At 39.4% G+C, this 19,426-nt stretch overlaps 1 long non-coding RNA gene across 1 annotated transcript; it reads left to right on the top strand.

Annotated features, from left to right (window-relative positions):
- The first annotated feature begins 1,352 nt into the window (after positions 1-1,352).
- LOC140695643 (uncharacterized) lies at positions 1,353-17,829 on the top strand. Its single transcript, XR_012071367.1, has 3 exons — positions 1,353-1,547; positions 2,391-2,427; positions 17,623-17,829. It is a non-coding gene; the product is annotated as an uncharacterized lncRNA (long non-coding RNA).
- The last annotated feature ends 1,597 nt before the right edge of the window (positions 17,830-19,426 follow it).

Here is a 19,426-nt window from a genome sequence, read left to right on the forward strand (position 1 = left end):
AAGAGCAATTAATTTTGAGTTGCTAAGAACTACAATTTCATCTGTAAGGGTTACTCTACTAATTTGGCTCTTTCCTTAATGTTCCTACATTTTGTTTATTTCACTGTTCTTTCCTGCCACAGAAATTACTGCTTTTTCCCTAAGACCCTTATCTTCACACGCCCCTCTCTAATCTCTAAAGAAGACCTGACAGAATAATGACAGAGGTCCATGCCAAGAGACTGAAGGGAAGAAACAGAGAAGAGGAGGAGAATGAGGAGGGCAAACGGCTGGGGAGTGGGTGGGGTAGACCTGCTTTTGGTCAATACTTTGGGGCCCCTCCTTCCTCATCTTTCTAACCCGAGCCCCGGACTTGGCCACTGTAGCTTCCTTTGGCTTCTGCTTGGGGATTGAAGACCATCCTCAGAACTGACTGCCTTCGAAGGCAGTCGGCTATCTTCCTTGTTGGCCCACTGTACCCGCTGGCCTGGCCTCATGGAAATCTGACAAGCCTGCCTTGCAGAGACATAACAGATTGGCTTCTTTCTCTTCTTTCCTTTATTACAGTCAGAGAGAGGCCCAGAGGAGGAGGATGTCACCCTCTACAAGGGAGCTCTTGTGAAATTCGCTGTGCAGGGAAAACAATACTGTGGGGGTGTCATTTTCAGTTGTGCTGTTGCTGGCATGACAGTTTAAACAGTACTGGTTCCCTGATCTGTTTGGGCTTGGTTTCCATTCTTGCATAATGTACATGCCGGGTTCTTTGTACTGTGGATAGCAGAGAGCCCACAGATAACCAAGGCTTGGAGAGCGGAAGGGTTCTCTCATTTTATGAATTAAGCAGAGTCCAAGATAATACGTTTTTAAAATCTCGTATTTATATTGCTAAAACATATCAACATTGAAGATCAGTTTTAATCACTTATATATTTTAGCTCTACAAAAAAAAAAATTAGTTCTCATCTCTCACTGAGTCGGTGAGAACTGGATACTCAGAATCATCTGGGAGCTTTTTAAATTACTGAGGCCCAGGCCTTACTTTAAACCAGCTGAATGTCAGTCCTTAGTGGTGGGGCCCTGGCACCCCTATTTTTAACAAACTCCTCGGGCGAGTAGAGAATCAGGGGTAGAAGGTATATTGTTAAATAACCAGTTTACTCCCTGTTGGTAGCCTTAAGCGAGTAGGCCGTGGGACCCAGGGCGAAGGTCACAACAACTCTCCTATATAATAGGTAAACAGTAAATGTACGCACGCACCAGTTATATAAGCCGTATGAACCGAAAAAGCAAAGGCGCGCATGCGCTAGTAGTAGTACATAAGCAGTATGAACAAAGAAATGAACAACGCGCATGTGCGGGCAGAACAAGTGCGCCACGCAGGCTCGCGCCATCTTGTTTTAGAATACAGTGCTGTTTCGCTCCACGTCGGCTTCTCCCGGCGCAGCCTGTTTTGCAGTCTCCTTAAATCTCTCTTCAGTCCCCCTCGGCTGCCACTCCCCATCCAGCTTAAGAAGCAGTCTCTTCCTGGGAATCTCTTCCTGGTCATTTTTTATTCCCAAGCCTCAGAGGTAATCACTGGCCTAAATTTGGTGTTTATTGTTCCCATCCAAATATTAAAACTTTTACCACAGGTATATGTATGTTTGTAACCCAAAATAATATATGGTTTGGTATTTATAAATTTTAAAAACTTTGTAAGGGGGAGGGTATAGCTTAGTGGTAAAGTGCATGCCTAGCACGCACAAGGTCCTGGGTTTAGTTCCCAGTACCTCTGTTTAAAAAAAAAAACTAATAAAGAAACCTAAAATTACCTCACCCCATTAAAAAAAAAGAAGAAAAAAATAAAAATAAATAAATAAAAACTATAAATGGTACTACGTCCTATGTATCTTTCTAAAACTTTTTTCTTCAAGATTTATTCATATTGATACATGTAGTTTTAGTATATTTTCACTACTGTATAGTATTGTATAAATATTTTTAAAAACTTATTTTGAAGTGAGCCAGTGGTCATATCGTTTTACCAGACTTACTTCCTTTTTGGGGCTATTTTCCCCCAATTTTATATTCAAGAGCACATATTTTAATAGCGATTATTATAACTCAATTTTGGGTTTTTCTTTTTCCATTTAATTCTTAAAAAATTTAAAAAAAATTTTGGGGGAGAGGTAATTAGGTTTACTTACTTCTTTTCAGAGGATGTACTGGGGATTGAACCCAGGACCTTGTGTATGCTAAGCATGCACGCTACCATTTGAACTGTACCCTCCCCACTATTTAATATTATATCATAAACTTCTTTCCATGTTATATGTTATAATGATTCTTTAATTAGCTACAGAACTTTCCTTCATGTTTGTTTATAATTTACCTAACTATACCCCTAATATTTACCCCTAATATTGTTTCAGGACATGGAGCTGGTAACGCTATGAGAAAGACTTGAGGGTAAGCAGCTTATTTGTTTTGTTGAATTATTTCCCTGGAATAACTTTCCAGGAGTAGGATTATTGAATCCAAGTCTTTGAATGATTTTATGATTCTCGATACTTTTTTTTATAATATCATCTTCCAAAAACACTCTTACCATCTCTCAGTTAACACTGGATGGCTTTGTTTCATGGAAGAACATAGTATTAGGAATGTCTCTTTTAGAGAAACCATACTCTTGGTTCCAAACTCTTAGAACAAATCAAACACTGAAAAGAGTTCCCAGAGTTGAATCTATTTAACAATAGGCTAATATTTAAAGCTAAATGGAATAGCAAACACACGAGCAGTAGCAAAAACGTTGGATAATAAACTGATTGCAGATGTGATTTCACAATGGTAATTGTTACTTAAGTTGCCTAAGCTCTTTATTAAAGTTCAGCGTCCTCAGCTGTAAAATGGAATTATAATACTAATAACAATAGCAACAAGCAGGACAACATTTTTACTGTCTTCATCATGTGCCAGGCATGGTTCCAAACACTTTAGGTGCACTAACATTTAGTTTTCATAACAGCCCTATCATGTAGGCCTTGTTTTCATTATCCCTATTTTATAGCTGAGGAACCAAAGCACAGAGGGTTAAGTGACTTTTCTAATGGCTTACAGTTAGTAGGTGGCAGAGCCAGAATTCTAACTCAGTCTGGCTCCAGAGTTTACACTCATAATCACTAAATAGATAAGATAGTTCATATGAAATACCTGGTCCAAAGACTGGCACATAGTGAGTACTCAATAAATGCTTGCTATTATTATTATTATTATTATTATTATTATTATTATTATTATTATTACTTCTATTATTATCAGTATGTATTTTAAAAGCCAACTAATTAGGTCGTATAGAAAATGGCAGAATTGAATTAAAAGCTCTAGGGAACAGAATTAATGACTGGAAGTTTCAGCAAGGCAAATCCTGACTCAGTAGCAATGGTGCACTCTTGAAGGGGAGGCTTTAGCTCAGTGGTAGGGTTAGTGCTTAGCATGCATGAGGTCATGGGTTCAATCCCCAGTACCTCCACTAAAAAAAAACAACAACAAAAAAACAACTCTAATAATAAATAAATAAACAAACCTAATTATCTCCCCGCTCCAAAACAAACAAACAAAAGTAGTGCACTCTCGGGCACTGCACATGAGCCAGGAGAGGATGAATGGCCCCTTAAGAAGGTTGTAGAAAAAATTTCTGTATCAGGTGGGTGGCTGAACTAGATGACCTCTATGGCACTTTCCAACTGTAGGAGTCTATGATTCTAGGCTGGAATCCTATATTCTTTTTCCACACAGTAAAGCTTCATTTGTTTTCTTTAATATTAGTTTCAGTTTCTGAACCTTGTTGATACTATTTTCATTGTAATTATCTGAATCATTCACCAACAAGAGTATAGCTTTGTAGTTTGGGTAAGCCTTTGACAGTCTCTCATGTTGTAATGTTTGATGTGTTACAAAACCTGAACATTATAATGATGGGTGCTGGGGAAACTGACATATAAACACATGAGTTACTGTGCTGTGATGGTCATCCCTTCTAGGTAGGCATCTACAGGGTTACTGTCACTGGGCTAAATACCATTTGGGGCCTGTCATCTTTAACCATCAAGAGAATGTGCAGGCCCATAAAATCGTCATACGGGGCTTTTAATGTTTACATTGAAAAATCATGGAACTATGATTGTGGATATAAGTTAATGTCACATCTGTAACAACACTGTTCACAGGTGACTCAAGGAAGTTCCAATGAGTTTCCTGCTGAAAGGACAATTACTCCCTTGATGGAAGTAATAGTTTTGCTCAAATCATAGAGAAGCCACACCTGACCTCATAACTTGCCTTCCCTTTGGATTTCAATCTAGGCAATTATTTTGCCTTTACCATTACATCTTAAGCAATCCTTCAGGATAATGAACAATTTTGTATATCAACTTTATGTCATTTCTCCAAAAAGGGTGATTTAAAAAGCCCAGTTAATTCCCTTACAAAGATGTTGAGAATGGAATCCATAGCAAGCATACAGGGCTGGTTCAGAGAGTCAGTACTTAGAAATCAGTTTCTTCTTGGCTATGTATTTTTGTCTTTGGTCTGATGTTTTACATTGGGCTGAATGTGTAGTTACCATGGAGATATGATGAAAATGGGCATAGAGTTTTGGGTATCAAATTGTCCACAAATTTACTATATAAAAATAGGATGTGGAGTCAGAAAGAGGACAGACAAAAGCTTTCAAAACAATGTTGTGAGATTTAATCTACAATATGAGGAGGATGAGAAAACCAGAGAGCAGGTAGGATTTTAGATATTAGATTCTCCAAAATCTTAAGATAAACAATTTGAAGTGATCATTTTTGAATCATCATCACTGAAACACACAGTATATTCACCTTGTAAGAAAAATAATCTGATTTTACTTAGTGGGATTTCACCATTTTCAACAGTAGTAATAATTCTTGTAAAACAGAGATTGGTTGCAGGTTGACTTCTATTTATGATGGCACCTTCATGCAAACAGCTCATATACTGATGGATATGCGTATTTATACTCTGTGTTTAATTTAGACACATTGTAACTCAGGTTAAATAATGAAAAAAGTGCCAGTTTGTTTTAAGTAAGCTAAGGTTTGCTTTGTAATCTGATCAACTAATAAACAATTATGAGCATACATTTGGGGCATCTTGCTTTGGGGAACTTCAGAAAGGGTGACAAGCTGTCTGGCAGTAATTACGCGTGTCATTATCCTTGTGTTATTCATAATGAATCCAATAAGATGAGGGTGGTGTCTCCAGTCACCCAGAAACTCGAATTAGAATGCTTAAGACTCAAATAACAGCAGTGGGCAATCAGATTCAAAGCTTTTTTGGAATGTAAGTAGCATTTCTAAAAGGAATGTGTGTTATTTACATACGTAAAGTAAATATTGAAAGATTGGCTCTGGCTAAAAATACTCAAGGTAAGGTTGCAGGACTGGATAGTAAAAGAATGAGCTGATATTGTAGACTTTTCAGAACAGAACTTTTTTTTTTTGTCATGTCTGTTTAGGATGAAAGTGAATTTTTGATTCAAATAAAACAGAAGGGAGTTGACCAAAACTGTTTGTCCAAGAAGTGACAAATGTGTAGTGTACCCAGGAACAAATCTCAATTTACAGTATTGTTCTTAAGCAAGTTATACTTGGACAACATCTTGCTACATTTCAGATTGTACGGTTAGAAGAATCAAACTTGAAAATTCTTTTGACCTGTTCTCTTTTGGGTAACATTTTGAAAAATGTGTCCTAAACAAGGCAGTATATTTATCATCTATAAAACAAGACAAAGAGATTGAACTTAGACTCTTCTTCTGGTAGGTTAGTTGGACAAACAAAACTTTCCTATAGATTGAGAAGTTGGCATTGGTCTTCCTGCCTATGGAAAAGCCTTGAATAGGGACAAGCCTCTCAGAGGGGAAAAAAGGAATGTCTCTCTTCTCTGCTGAGGACAGAAGCACAAAGTGATTGAAGTAGTTTGAATTTATCCCTTCTATTTGAAAAAGCCCTTCTCGTACAGATATTTCTCTTTGCCTCAGACCTTCTGTTGTGGCAAACCCTGCCAGAGGGTTACTGGAGAGAATAGTTTTTTGTTTGGTTTTGTTTAAGATTCAGGGAGAGCTGCTTAATGAACATGACAGATAGGGCATGGAAGTCTTGATACTCTTTGGTTGAGTCCTGTGAGTCACAGCTGCAGAAGGGGAGGCGTGGAGGCCAGTGGCCTGCCTGCTGACATCAGAGCAGTGGTTAAGGAAAATCTGGCCAGTGCCACCTGAGGGCAAAACTGCCTCTTCACCATCATAGCATCCTTGCCCTGTCTGCTGCTCTCTCCTACCCCACCCCTTCATCAGCCCATTGTGGAGGCTGCTCATGCCCCTTGTGAGGAAAGAACAGGTTTCTCCTCTACTCGCTTTCCGGCAGTGGTATATATGCCTCCTACGAACCAGCACTTCCGAAGAGCTGGGAGCCTCTGTAATGCTTCTGCAACTCTGAAGACCAAGTCAGTTGACTTAATACTCCTATCGACTGACAGAGATTCAGGCATGAATCAAAGAATTTAGAACTGGAAGGGACTTTAAAGACTTAAAAAACATAACCTTCTCATTTTATATGTTGGAACTGAGCCTGTGTGAGAGCCACAGAGCTCATTAGAGCCAGAGGAAGGGGATGAGAACCCAAGCGTCTTGAGTAGGATTCTTGTAAGTGGAAGAAGGTGTCGTTATTTCAGGAGATTTGTGGGTGCTGCCTCCAGGCCAGCGTTCATTCCTCTGTATAGTTACTAAGCAATGTTGGTAGGAAACTTAATTTTAGATGGGGTGATTTGGGGCTTCATATTTAAAGAAATGAATTATTGTGAGTCTGTCACGTGTAAATGAATGTCGAACAATTCCCTTCACACTGTTTTATAAAACAATCATAAGCCCCACAGCTTTTCCTTATTGGGACGTGTCCTTAACTGAACTCACAGAGACGCTTCATATTCTGTCACTCTGAGTGTCTCACTCGCACACTGAGGAAGCCAAACTTGAAATCTTGAATTCTCTGGCCCATATTTAGAGATGATTCTCTTTCTAGTAGCTATTCTTTATCTGAGTCTTAAGACTAGGCATCTGGGTATCCATTTAATGGGAAGAATTAAATTTCGTCCCTTCCAGGCATTCTGCCCAACTTGCAAAGTGGAAATCCTTGCAACTTTTTTTTTCATTTGGCCTGATATGTCTTGTGTAGTCCCAGTAAATGTACACAAAGCAAATCATGTTCAGGAAACAGAAACAGAATAAAAACACTTCATTATTAGCATCCTGGAGACAAACCGCATTGCATTGGTCCCGCTCTCCATCAATACATAGAGGAACAGAATGCAGATAGTGGCTCTATGAAAGTTTTATAGTAGGTGAAGTTTTACAAAATTGTGTACCTACTATGTGCCAGGCATCTCTTCCCCCTATTTGTTCTTTCATTCATGGAAATGCTTTATTCTCCTTCTAGTTTGTATCTCTCAATAAAGCTTACTCTTGGGAAAGGATTAGATGTTGCTTATTTCTATTTTAGTTTATGCATTTATTTACCCAGTAACTATTTCATGAGCAACTATGTATCAGACACTATGCTAGGTGTTTGGATACAATAGGGAGAAAAAATTAGACAAACCCATGTCTTTATGGGTTAGACTAGTGAAGGGCACAGTATCATAACACAAATAAATGTGTGCTGACAACTTGAGGAGCCTGTAAAGATGAACAAAGTGCCAGGAGATGGGGGAAGATGACCTGGTCATAAAAGCCAAGGGAAGCTTCCCTGTAAAATGATGCTTAACAGAAATGGGAAGGGACTGGAGTTATCAAAGAGGGAAGAGTGATTTAAGTCAAGAAGATAGTATCTTTAAAGGCTCTGTAATAGTGAAGAGTCCAAGGGTAGAGCATGTATTACACTTTTTGCTTTTGCTGTACTATGGTGAATAGGTTTGATGGGGTTAGAAGAGATATAGGTAGACTGGTTAGGAGGGTATTAAGATCAACAAAGAAAGTGGAGAAGATGAAGATGAGCAGACAGTTTTTCTTTTTGACAGACAACCTCTTACAATATTTTAAATTGGATATATTACTTTGCTGAATCCTCTCTAAACCAAACCAGATACTATCTCCATAGGACATGAGAAATTTGAGCAACAAAGAGGTTATTTGCTCCAAGTCACAGAGCTAGTAAGCAGCAGAATCAGAATTTGAGTCCAAGTATTTTTGACCCCAAATGGCTGGCTTGGCTAATGATGCAGTGCCTTGAAGGGTTATGTTTTTATTTAGTGGAGGAGACTCTTTCAGTTCCTGGAGACCAAAACAAACAATCCATCATGTTCTGGCTGCACTGAAGTGTTCTCAGTGAAGGGCAGTAACTCCAGGAATATTTGCAGATCTCTCCTTTTATCTCTAAAGACAGCTGAGCCATGACACCCTGAATTCTGTGGCTGCCTCATCTGCATACTGCCCAGAAACTCAGGGAAGTCTTTGCAGGCACGTTGAGGCTTGGGCCCCTGGGAAGGATGAAGAGAAGGACATTCAGGCAGGCATGGAGTCCTTACACTAGGGCCAGGAGGCTCCTGAAAGATGTATCCCTACTCCTTGGTGGATGCCTTTTGGCATCATTATTATAGGTGGGGATCATTGGGTTGCATGGAACCCAATCCATGTGAGCCAGCTTCTGAACTGGGGGTGGGGCAGGGCATGGTTATTGGAGCAGTACAGAGTTGTTTAGGTGGAAAGTGAGGCCAGCCAGCTCATGGGAACCGATTCTGGGAGGCCACCAGAGAGTGAGGCAGCTTGTCTCTCTGTCTCCAGTTTCTCATCTCTCTTGGGCTGTGTGGTCTTTGCCTCTCTGAGCCTCCTGGGAACAGATCATTTTGACAGAATTGGGGGATGGCTTGGGTGTGGAGGTGAGGGGGAGGGAGGTATCATGGATGACTTCTCAGGTTTGTTCCACTGGATGACTAAATCATTGAGAACGGAACCATGGAAGGAAACCAGGTTAGTAGTATTGGTGGGTATGGGGAATGGTGAGAGCACGAATTCATTAAGCTTGGGCACCTTTGGGACTCCCAAGAGGACAAAGTAAGTTGCCAGTTGTATAATCAGTTTTGAAGCCTGAGGAGACAAATGCTTGGGCTGGGGGTATAAATTTGTGAGTCATTTCTGTATGGATAGTAATGAAGAAATTGATTACAGATAATAGCACTTGCAAAGAGAATATTTTAGAGTGGATTGAAATAAATGCTTTGCTTTCCTCTGGGGATGTGCCTTTTAAGCCTTGTCTAAGTACAAAATATATCACTTTGATTCCTCACCTAGATCTTTCTGGTTTTAGAGCAGGTAGGCAAGCTTATGAATTGGGCAGAAGTGTCCCTAAAATTATGCCCCATAGGTGGATCCTACTGGGCTTGCTGAAAAGTCAACCAAAAAGACTTGGAAGATTTTTAAAAAATCTTTATGAAAAAATCAACATTTAGCTATCTTCTTGGGAACAGGTGCAGATGGAGAAGACAGGTAAAATGCAGACGTCTACAGAGCAGATTAAATATTGCGTTGGCAAACAAATTGATTTATATGATCAAAGATGTCCTTTCAACCTAAGATAGTTTGAAGATGTTTTTGGTGTGAAGACTGAAATTAATCTGAAGCATCCCTACTGGGTTTTGGTGAATTGTTCTGTGTTGATGTGTTCACATCTGTAATACTAATAATGTTCAAGATTTTTAATGTTTTTCAGCCACTTTTATTTTTATTTCAATAATTGAATTCTTAACTTTTACCTATTATTATAGGACTTTACAAATTCAAATTAATAGATACTTTTTCAGAGTAGTTTTACATTTACAGAAAAATTGAGCAAAAAGTACAGACATCTCCCATATGTCACCTCTATCCACTCTCCTCTCTCAGTTTCCCCTATTATAATATAATATCATTTTTTTGATGGGGGAAGGAAATTAGGTTTATTTATTTATTTTTGATTGAGGTACTGGGGATTTAACCCAGGACCTTGTGCATGCTAAGCAGGCACTCTACCACTGAGCTATAACCTTCCCATTCCCCTATTATTAATATCTTGCATTCATATGGTACATTTGTTATGATTGATGAGCCAGTGTTGGTACATTATTATTGACTAAAGTCTATAGTATAATGTTGTACATTCTATGGGTTTTGGCAAATGTACGACATACATCCACCATTACAGTGGCATACAGAATAGTTTCACTGCCCTAAAAAATCCTCCGTGTTCATCTATTCATCCCTCCGTGCCCCATAACCCCTGGCAACCAGTGATCTCTTCATTGTCTGTATAGTTTGCCTTTTCCATGATTTCACATAGCTGGAATCATACAGCATATAGTCTTTTCAGACTGGCTTCTCTGACTTAGCAACATGCATTTAAGTTTCCTCCATGTCTTTTCGTGGCTTGAGAGCTCACTTCTTTTTATGATTGAATAATACTGAATCATATAAATGTGTTCTGCTTTGTTTATTTATTCACGCACTGAAGAGCATCTTAGTTATTTCCAAGTTTTGGCAATTATGAATAAACGTTCATGTATAGGTTTTTGTGTGGGCATAATTTCAACTAATCTGGGAAATACCAAGGAGTGTGACTGCTGGATCATATGGTTAAGAGCAAGTTTAGTTTTATAAGAAACTGCTAAACGCTCTTCCAAAGCGGCTGTACCATTTTGCATTCCCATCAGCAATGAATGAGAATTGTAACTTATAGTGCTTTAAAAATCTGTTAACAGCAACAACAGTTAAAAAAAAAACTATGCATAAGCTGTCTATCAAGAAGAACCATTTGTTTGCTGTATATGGAGCAGAACTCCCCTCCACCACTCCTCCAATTATTGACTGTATTTTAATTGTCTTTTCTTAGTGGGTGGAGTTTCTCTTGACTGTGAAGGGTCTGCCTGTGGACAGATTCCTCCAGAATTCTATTTTTTATGTTGGATACTTTGAATTCCTGATTGTAACAGTGATTAGGAATTATTTTCTAAGTTTAAATAAATTCATATACTGCACTCAACACCACCACGTAGGACACAACGTCGCATTCTGCTGCATTTGTTACACAACAGTAAAATCTTTCACCAGGCAATTTTGCATGTAGACATAATTAACTTCAGTGTGTAAAGCTACCACAAAAAGTTTGAGTGTGCTCAGCTGAGTTATTTTTAGATGCATGCAAAATATTTTGTTAATGTAATTTTCTGATGACTTATCTAAACATTTGAAAGAAAGACAATGGGCCCTTTAGCATTGTCAGTGCTGAGCTCACCCAGCCCCTTCGCGCACCTGTACCCAGGAACTCCTAGGATTGTACCACAGAAATGAATTCCTTTAATCATAGACTCATGAGCCACAGAATCTCTCAGTCAGTCATAAGCCTGACCCACTTAAGTTCATAGCCAACATAGGATGTTTCCTCTAATCTTCCAGAATTCCAGAATATTCTATTATAGCAAAACAGAAATGTTTACAAGTTTTTCCTTTTCAATACATTCTTCCTTAGGCCAAACCAAAATTCTTTACCTGCAGTTAGAAAATCATTTCTTTGTGTTGTTTTGTTTCAAAAACATCCATGAACATTTCTCCTGAAAGTTCTAAGAGAGTAGATTTTAAACATTCTCACCACCACAACAACAAAAAAGTAGTTAAGTAAGGTGCAGGGTGGATTAACCTAACCTTACTGTGGTAAACATTTTGCAATACATACATAAATCAAATCATTACAGTGTACACCTTAAACTTATAAAATGGAGAGCGTCAATTATATCGCAATAAAACTGGGAAAATGAAAATGCCTTACATACATAAAGACAGCGCCCCCTTTTCCCCTGGCTTTTGTGTCATTATTCTTAAATATGCCTTTCTTTTTATTTCTGGCTTTCTCTCTTATTCTTGACACTACATATTTATTATCTTTTTAGATAATTCAATTAACATTTTCCAGGGCACATACTATGTGCAAAGTATTAGGTTAAGTTCTAGGAATCCCTTTACATCAAGGACAGGAGTTGGCAGACTCTTTTTCAGGTCCTGGAAAGGACCAGACAGCAAATATCTTAGGTTTTGAGGGGAGCTATCCAGTTTTCATCACATTACTCAACTCTGGTGATGTCGTGCCCAAGCAGCCGCAGGAAGCAGTAAAAGAATGAGTATGGCTGTGTGCCAACACAACTTTTTTTTACAAAAACAGGTGCTGGACCCCTGATCAAGGGGATCACTGATCCTGCTAAAATAAATGCAAATACAATATAGAGAGTGCCCTACATCAGCAGTATAAGCACAGTAAGTGTACTCTAAAGGCAGTCTGAACAACTTGCGGTTGGAATACAGCAGAGGGAATAATTCATTTCTACCTGACTTGGCTGAACAGGTTTTCATTTAGAAGGTGACTTTTAGAATTTAAAGGATGCCAGGAGGGAAAAAGGGTTTCAGAAAGAGAATTCCAACTAGTGTGAACAAAGAATGTGAGCATGAAAGAACATGTCATATTTGGGAAATTTCAAGTTCTCCTTCTGTGGCTAAAACATTGTATTTATAGGAAGATGTGAGGAAAAGGTATGCTGGAGGCTGGCTGTCAAAGGCCCTGAGGCTTCCCTTTGGGAACTGGATTTTAGCTGTGGGCCAACTGAGACACATTCAACTCTGTTTTAAAATGAATTCTGGAGGTCTACACTGTGTGCTGGATGTTGTTTTGGAGCAGGAGAGAGCAGAGGCAGAGAAACAAGTTATAAATCTATTTCTTTTGTCCAGGTGAGAGAAAAAGACTTGAACTGGGGGAGTGGCTTTGGTGGAGAAGAAGGACTTTCGGAGGTTGAATTGACAGGTCATAAAGACAATGATTGTTTCCAGAATTGTCAGATGGTCAACAGGTTGTGCCAGCTGTTTAGTACTCAGATTTGCTCTCAGACCCCTTCCCTGCCCTTTCTTTGTCTGGGATCGCAGGAAGCTGATCCCCTCAAACTACAGCTCCTGGCTCCCTTGCCTACTGGCTTCTGGATGGGCAGAGCCACATGGGAGCAAGCAGGCAGAGAGAAACCAGAGTATTTCTCCCCTCTCCCCCTGTCCCTGTGGCATCAGCAGCAGTGACTGAGTCTCCTTTGTACATCTAGCTCCTTCTGTGGTCCAAGGTTCCAACTCCCACTTGGTGGCCCTGGCTCTTGGGCTCCCTAACATCGCCTCTTCTGTGCTTTCACCCGAGGGGTGATGGAAGCTTCTTGTCGTTCTCCGCTCTCTCTGGGTTGCCTCACCTTCCTTTGTTTTCTCTTTCAGCTTTTCTGACTTCTTTGTAACCAGTTCTCTCAGTTGAACTCCCTAGTGTAGGTTCTGTTCTTCTGGCCGGATCGTGACTGATAGAGGTGTAATGATTAAAACAGTTGGGCAGTGCAGGAAAGTAAAGTAGGGAAGAAAGATAATTCAATTTTCAATCTGTTTTGTAGTCTGAAACAAGGTGCCTACTGTACCTATAATGGTCTTCATTCCTGCTCCCACTAGACCATTCATCACAAAGCTAGTTAGAACAGTTTTTAAAAAACCTAAGCATATCATATCCTTCCCTACTTAAAACCTTCCAATGGCTTTCTGTTGTACCTAGAATAAAAGCTGAACTCCTTAGATAAGCCTCTACCTGCACCTGCTCGTCTTTCCCTCCTCACTTACCCTGTCCAGCCACACTGATCCTCTTGCTGTTCCGCAAAATTGCCAAGTTAATTTATGCCTCAGGGCCTTTGCACTTGTGCTCCTACTACTGGAAATGCTGTTTCTTCAGCTCTCCATGCAGGTCTCTGTTACTGTGTCATCTCTTTAGAGATACCACCAACACTTACCTCCTTATCCTGGTTTGTGTTCTCTGTCACATGTATGAAATTATATCATTTATCTCTTTCTATTTCCTTAAAGCTTGAGGGCACATTTTTTGCCTCGTTCACCTTCCTATTCTTAGCACTTGGCCTCTATTAAGAACAGCATAAATATTTGCTGATGAATACATGAATAATTATTTCACCTTTACAAAGTGTTGTATAGCAGAAGTGCTTTATATTTTTTTATTACTTTACTTATTTATTTTTATTATTTTACTTTCATGCTGTCTCATCTCAACATGCTGTCTACTAACCCATCTTCACTATTCTGCTCTCAAAACAGTTGGAATCCTTTCCTCTATGAAACTTTCTCTCCCTACTCCACACAGGGACTTGACTTCTCCCTCCTTTGGGGTCCTTTGTACCCTAGCAAGAATGACATTTTATTGCAGATGTTTAACATTTTCCTCCTTTTCCTAGATAGTAACCTCTTTTTTGGGAGGGGAGAGGTAATTAGACTTATTTATTCATTTATTTAAATGAAGGCACTAGGGATTGAACCCAGGACCTTGTGCATGCTAAGCACGTGCTCTACCACTGTAGCTATACCCTCTCCCGCCAATAGTAACCTCTTAAAGGGCAGTAGGGATCATGGATTTTTACCTCTATAGCTTCAGTCTGTAGAATAGTGCCCAACACATTGTTACATTTAGTAAATATTTGTTGAATGAATAATGGATGAAATAGCAGATACAGGAAATTTTCCAGCTTCACATTTCTATTTGTTTCCATACACGATGGATTGCTGGGAAGGAAAATGGTTCCCTACCTGTAAAATGGGGTTGATAGTACCAAACTCACACTGTTTGTGGACAAGATTGGGGTAGTGGAATAAAAACGCTTAGCAAATTGCAAGAATAATTTGAGGAAAACTTGCCATTCCTGTATTATGGGGGAAGGGCTTTTCCCACTGACAAGGATGCATCCTGATGTGAATATCAGTTTTATCCGAGACTTGTCTATAAAAAATCTTAAACTTTCTCAAATTTTCATGATGATTTGGAAAGAAGGTGTTCTGATGGAGGGATGGTTAAGGTAGACTTCACAGAAAAAGAGGAAGATGTCCTTAGGAGTATGTGCTTGGCTTTTTCAGAGGTTTGGTTAATCCTGAGAGGAAGGCCTTATAGTATGTTTTCTAGGGACGAGGGTTTACTGCCCATAGGTAAGAAATACATGCTCAGAGAGGCCCTAACCCCTCATGTACAGTCCCCAGCCCAACACCAGGAAGGATGATTGTCACTGAGCCCTGGAGTGTTGGGTCTCAGTAGCCACCCTCTTGCTCTGGTGCCTTTAACTCCTCAGCTCCTGTTAGCTGTAACACAGAGAAACAAAGGGAGGGGTGAAGACGTATTTACTACTCTTTCTGCCAGCATCTTTATCCTTTGCCTCTCTGCTGTGCCATTTGGAAGCTGAGAGGCTGTTTTGTCTCCAGCCCTATTTTGCACTGAGTATCACTAAATGCCTAATTTACTATTAAGTGAAGATCAGAGGGAAGAAACAGATTTTAAAACATTTAAAAGTATTGAAGTGCCAAAGTGCTTTTTCTGAGGATAAAACTAATGACAGAATGTTGGTTTTCATCTAAGAGTTCCTTGAAGATAAAAGTAATCCATTAGAACACAGCTTGATTGACCCGGGTAGATTGTGGGGAGCATGGTGGGTGGGGACATTGGGTTGAACTGGCAGCCTTTATGTAAAATTGATTGTGGCCTCTGATTTTAAAATGAAGCCACAGTGTGGTGAGACACCTCCCCCTTTGTGTCATCCATATTCTATTTCCATGAAGGGGATCTTAACCATAATTTCAGTTTTAGTTAAAACACTTAAAAAATCCCAGTTCTATTAAAACAATTATGGATATTTTTGCTAATGTAGAGAGGCAAGTTGTAAAAGAAACCCAAGATCTTAAAAAAATTAAAAAGAATTAATTATCTGCTTCCACCAACTCTCTGCCTTTTAAAAATTAAGTATTTTAAGAAAATATGTGTGAGTGGCTGGCAGATAAGCATTAGTTGCTCTTCTCTGAGCTCCCATATTTTTGTGTTCCTTCCTTTTTTTTAAAAAAAATAGCATATTGCATTTAATTGTATGTTTCCACATCTATCTCCCTCATTAGACTTGAGCTCATCTGGGGCAGGATCAAGTCTCACCCATCTTTGATTCATCAGTGCCTATGATATGAGGGTGCCTAGTGCAGAGCTGTTTTTCAAAAACTATTGAATGAATGGAACATCATTTTAAGCTCTAGGCATCTGTTTGGCTCTCGGCCTAATTAGATAATATTTAATTCATCACAAGCACTAGCTCTTAATCAGATGAAAAGATTCTCAAGCTCACTTTTAATAAAAGAAGTACAAATTAAAACCGTACTGAGACACCACTTTTTCATGTCTCATATCCCTGTGTATGTTGTACATACAGGATCAGCACTTTGTTAGTTGTATACACTAACATTCTAGGGAAGGCATTTTGGCAATGCCTATCAAAATTCCAAATGAACATACTCTTCTGGGAGGAGGTAATTAGATTTATTTAATAAATTAAATTTTTAAAAGAGGTACTGGGGATTGAACCCAGGACTTCGTGCATGCTAAGCAGGCACTCTACCACAGGACTATACCCTCCCCCTCCAAATGAACATTGTCTTTAACCCAGGAATTCCACTTCTAGGAATTTGTCTGACAGATACTCTTCTACAGGTGGCAATGATGTATAGGTCGAAACACTTATTGTGTATTGTTTGCACTAGCAAAAGCCTTGAAATGATCTAAATGTCCACCAATAGGGAATTAGTTAAACAAATAATAGTACATGCATGCAATAGGCAGTCTAGTCCAGAGAAGAAAAAGAATGAGGCAGCTCTGTATCTCCTGATAGGGGATGATTGCTAAGCTGTGTTAAGTTAGAAAAACAAGATTTAAGGATGCAGCGTGCTACCATGAATTATTTAAGTGATGATAAGAGAATTTGCGTGCACATGCGTGGTTATTCCTGAATGGACTTATAAAACCCTAGTGAATATTGGCCATCTCTGGTTCAGGGAGCTGGGTGGATTGGTAACAGTGAGTTATGGTTTGTGTCCCTGGCCACACAAAAAGTCTTCTGTGACTCACTTACCCTTTAACTCTTTACCATGTTCCCATTGTTGTTAGGATTAAGTCCCAAATTCTTCTCATGACCTGCAAGGTGCTTTGTCACAGGACCCTTCCCTCCTTCCCCTGCCTCATCTGCAGCCCCTCTCCCTCTTGGCTTGGTCTTTCTGTTCCTCAAACACTATTCTCCTTCCCATCTCATGGCCTTTGCTGATGCTGTCCCTCTGCCTGGAACACTCCTCCCCTCCACCCTCACCTGCCTAATTCCTAGCGCTCCTTGAGGAATCAACTTCGAGGTTACTTCATCAGAGTGACCTGTGCTACCTCACCAGCCTAGGGTAGTCCCCTACAGATGCTCCCATGGCATCACAAACTCCTCTTTCAGTAGTAAGCAGTAGAGATGCAGTTAAATTAACTACTGTATATAAAAATAGATAAAAAACAAATTTCTTCTGTATAGCACAGGGAACTATATTCAATATCTTTAATAACCTATAATGAAAAAGAATATGAAAACAAGTATATGTATACGTATGACTGAAGCATTACGCTATGTACCAGAAATTGACATATTGTACCTGACTATACATCAATAAAAAATCTTATTTGCTTGATGTCTGTTTTCTTTTCTAAGCAGCAAGCTGACATCTGTCCCGGTTACCTCTGTACACGTGTCCAGCACAAAGCCAGTGCTCATAGACTGTTGTGGAAGGAAGAAAAGAAGGATGGAAGGAATGAAGGTGGGAGGGAGGGAGGGAGGGAGGAAGTGAGGAAGGTCAGTCATGAAGGAGAGATGAAGGAAGAAAGGAACAACCAAGACATTAAAGCCCATTGTAAAGCATTATCCCTATGTGTATTCTTCATTAGTAGTTTGTGAGCCTAGTATTCTCATATTTACCTGAAAATTACATTGTTAACTCTCTGGCCTTAGAATTCGTATTTCATAAAAATTGGATATTTTGGTTTATTGTTTAATGAAAAAAAATTATCACCACTGATGAATTTTACTTTAGCTCAGAAATCATGTTATTCTGAAGATTTCTTGTTTTACCACAGAGGGGCAGTAGCTTTTCACATGGAAGGTAATGATGCCTGTCTTTTATGGGTGAGAAGATGTTTTAAGATACACATGTTAGGCCTTTAGGCTCTTTAAAAAAATCCACATATTTTTACATTGATGCTACTGTGTTTAAATATGAAACAGATGATCATCTGGTTTGTTTAGAATGAATCAAGATTGTTCCCCAGCCTCCAAGGTTCTGAATGAGGTGGCTGCTGTCCCCTCCCTGCCCAGGCACACTAGTTTTCTCAAGGCAACATCGTCTCCTTTCCAGGCCTTGTCACTTGTTATTTCTTCCTGGAATGCTGTCCTCATCCAGGTTTCTGCTCCAATGTCAGTCACTTAGAAAGGGCTTTGCAGATCCTTCCATCTGAAGTAGCTCTCTACCCAGGAACCAGACAGGTTTTGTGAGATTTGAATTTGAGATAGAGAACACAAAATTATAGATATAAAAATTCACATAAAGTGAACACTTAGAAAAAAATTAAAACAAAGGACAAAACAAAAAAGCGGACACATGTCCCAACCATCAGAAAAGCTAGAAAAAGAATGCATATTTTTATTAATTAGCTGCCTGACATGATACTTTTTTATCCTACAATTTTGGCTACATACTCTTTGGTCACTTCCTCATATGACGATGATGTGATATTATTTTCTAGACAGTGAATAGAAATATAATTTTATAGTAGTAAAAAATTATACTACTACAATAGAGTAATATCGGTATAGCATATTGAATTGAAGCGTGTTTTTACGATGGGTAGTAAATTTCCTTTGGTTTCCCTACTCATTGGTAATGTCATGTAAATTTTTAGGATTGTTACCAAAATTTGATAAATCTCTATTAGGTTTTTTCTTATATGGTCACTAAGACTTTAGGGCATTTCAAGTGTTTCGTTTTTGTGCTGGAGAGTGTGTGGTGTGTGCATGTGTGTGGCGTGTGCATGCTCACGCGCGCCTTCACACTAGTCTAGAGCCACGGCCCCTGCAGAGGGCTCTTGGATAGACGGCGCCTACGCAGATGAAAAGCTCTGCTACAAGTTTCTTTAGCGTCAGGGTTATTGTCTCCAAATTCCAGTCCCCAGTTACTTATTACCACTCCCCTTGGTTTTCATTTTCTTCGGCGTTAACCACAACCGTTGCGCGCTTGCCTTTTTACAGATGGTGTTCTCCCCCTGCCCTGTGAACGGGCGGGGAACGGGCGGGGAACAGGGTCCCTGCCTGTTCCGCTCGGGCTGTGCTCCCAGAGCCTCGCACAGGCTTGGCTTAGGAGAGGGGCTCAGTAATTTCTTGAATGAATGAGTAAGTGAATGTTAAATGGGCTTTAATATCAATCTCTCGAATTTGTTATTGGAATTTATGAATGTTGATTTGTCAG

Source organism: Vicugna pacos, chromosome 3 (assembly GCF_048564905.1).
Source record: "Vicugna pacos chromosome 3, VicPac4, whole genome shotgun sequence".
In the NCBI taxonomy this organism is placed as follows: Eukaryota; Metazoa; Chordata; class Mammalia; order Artiodactyla; family Camelidae; genus Vicugna; species Vicugna pacos.